At 43.9% G+C, this 2,233-nt stretch overlaps 1 protein-coding gene across 5 annotated transcripts in view; it reads right to left on the reverse strand.

Annotated features, from left to right (window-relative positions):
* Window positions 1-2,233, reverse strand: part of LOC143284072 (transforming growth factor-beta-induced protein ig-h3-like) — a 92,492-nt gene extending 90,259 nt beyond the window's left edge. The window contains exons 1-2 of one of the 5 annotated variants that reach the window (XM_076590698.1): window positions 1,947-2,233; window positions 1,066-1,251 (exon numbers count right to left, since the gene is read on the reverse strand). The gene's annotated coding sequence lies outside the window, so the exon portion shown is untranslated. Of the gene's footprint in view, window positions 1-1,065; window positions 1,410-1,882 lie in introns of all 5 variants that reach the window. The other 4 variants (XM_076590694.1, XM_076590696.1, XM_076590695.1 and 1 more) reach the window with 4 other exon arrangements.

Below are 2,233 nucleotides of genomic sequence, written 5' to 3' on the forward strand. Positions count from 1 at the left end.
TGCGCATACCCGCTGGTGCCTTGACCCCCTTCATGTGCATGTACGTTCAAAAGATCAATTAACATGCTGAAGACCAATTACCATGAAGATCAATTAACATGCTGAAGATCAATTAACGTGCAGAAGATCAATTAACATGCTGAAGACCAAATACGCATCTTCAAGATGCCAGAATCCATGTCAGCTGGTCGGTGGGTTGCAGAAATAAGAACGCACCCAGCATGCCCCCCCCCCCCCCCCCCCCCCCCATGTGGCAGGAATGGTCAGAGAGATGACCGATAGTCGCGAATGGAAGAAGAAAAAGACAACCACCCCATGTATAGGGCCGTGCAGGATGGGAAAGGGAGAGGGGAAGGTCACAATTTTTTTTTATTTCAAAAGATCTAAAAGGTGATCGGTCGCACTTATCTGTCGCTTAGAACTACAGGGAAAGCGCTAGATAAACGCAAATTATTATCATTATTATTATCATTATTATTGTTGTTGTTCTTATCATTATTAATTTGTGACTCATGGTATTTGTATTTGTATTTGTATTTCTTTTTATCACAACAGATTTCTCTGTGTGAAATTCGGGCTGCCCTCCCTAGGGAGAGCGTGTCGCTACACTACAGCGCCACCCATTTTTTTGTATTTTTTCCTGCGTGCAGTGTTATTTGTTTTTCCTATCGAAGTAGACTTTTATACAGAATTTTGCCAGGAACAACCCTTTTGTTGCCGTGGGTTCTTTTACGTCCGCTAGGTGCATGCTGCAGACGGGACCTCGGTTTATCGTCTCATCCGAATGACTAGCATCCAGACCACCACTCAAGGTCTAGTGGAGGGGGAGAAAATATCGGCGGCTGAGCGTGATTCGAACCAGTGCGCTCAGATCTCTCGCTTCCTAGGCGGACGCGTTACCTCTAGGCCATCAGTCAACTGGACTTCACGTTGTTCTTATCCTTGCCCACAGAAACCACATCAGGGATGAGAACACATCATAGAACAAAACTGTTAAAAAACAACAACACGAAAATAGCACCACAAACAACAAAAAGTAAAAAAAAACCGACACGACCTACTTACCCTTATAATCACCAAGTTTCGTGGGCTTTACTCGGAAGATTCCCCTGCAACCACAGAAAGGCTGGATTTCTCTTGGATTGTTTTTTTTTTTCTCCCCCAAACAAGGCAGGGTCAAAGTATTTTCGGTAAAACGATGTTCAGTTGATGCAGACCGTCAAACTCAGGACACGGTCACCTTACACAGAACTTGACGACAGCAACGTGGTTATCAATGCTGTTTAAAAATCACTGACTGCGTGAGAAATGTTAAAACTTCGTGAATCGAAACATTCCAACCAATTCTATTGTCCCAGACGACTTGATCATATTGATTCCAACATGTCCCCCCCTCTCTCTCTGTGTGTCTTTTATATTTTTTTTTTACAGATGTCACACACACACACACACACACACACACACACACACACACACACAATGTCGTGGCCTTGCTGTGAAGCCACGCTTTGTGAAAAGATCGAAGACGACCAGCTGTAGATACGCTGAGTAAACAAATCTTTTCAGCACTCCCCTACAGCCTGATTCAAACGACAACAAAACAAGGCTCTCGAGTTACTCTGAGCTAAAGGCGATGGTAACACTTTGGGACGATGCTAAATCCTTTTCAGTCGAAGTCACACGATAACTACTACAACAGTTGTACCGAATTCCTTTGTGCTACTTTTTTTCTCAAACGGACTTTTATGCAGCTATCTAGTGATAAAAAAAATTAACAACAAACAAACTACCTTTTCTCAAACTGTACTACCTTTTCTCAAAGAGACTTTTATGCAGCTGTCTAGTGATATAAAAACAACAACAAACAAACAAAGCAACTAACTATATCAGTGCCAGAACTACAAGTCGCACGTGTGGAATTAACCGCCACCAAGCAATAAGCATACCCGTTCACAATGGCAAAACGACACCGATACCAAACAAATATCACCACGCAATACTGCAGATTTTCACTGTGTCAAAGAGCCACCACCACCACCACCGTAGTGGAGAGGGAGGGAGAACTTGACGCGATCATACTGTCATAATAACTGGGCCAGTAGCACACTAAGAAGGGCTGTAGCTTGCTCCTTTCACCACTGGGGAGGTTACCTGCTGTGCAGTCAGTGTGACACTTGAAACGCGAAAAAACGAACTGCGCAAAACGCGCCGCCGCTGTGTGAATATGTGGGCC

The sequence above is a fragment of the Babylonia areolata genome, chromosome 7 (genome assembly GCF_041734735.1).
Source record: "Babylonia areolata isolate BAREFJ2019XMU chromosome 7, ASM4173473v1, whole genome shotgun sequence".
NCBI lineage: Eukaryota > Metazoa > Mollusca > Gastropoda > Neogastropoda > Buccinidae > Babylonia > Babylonia areolata.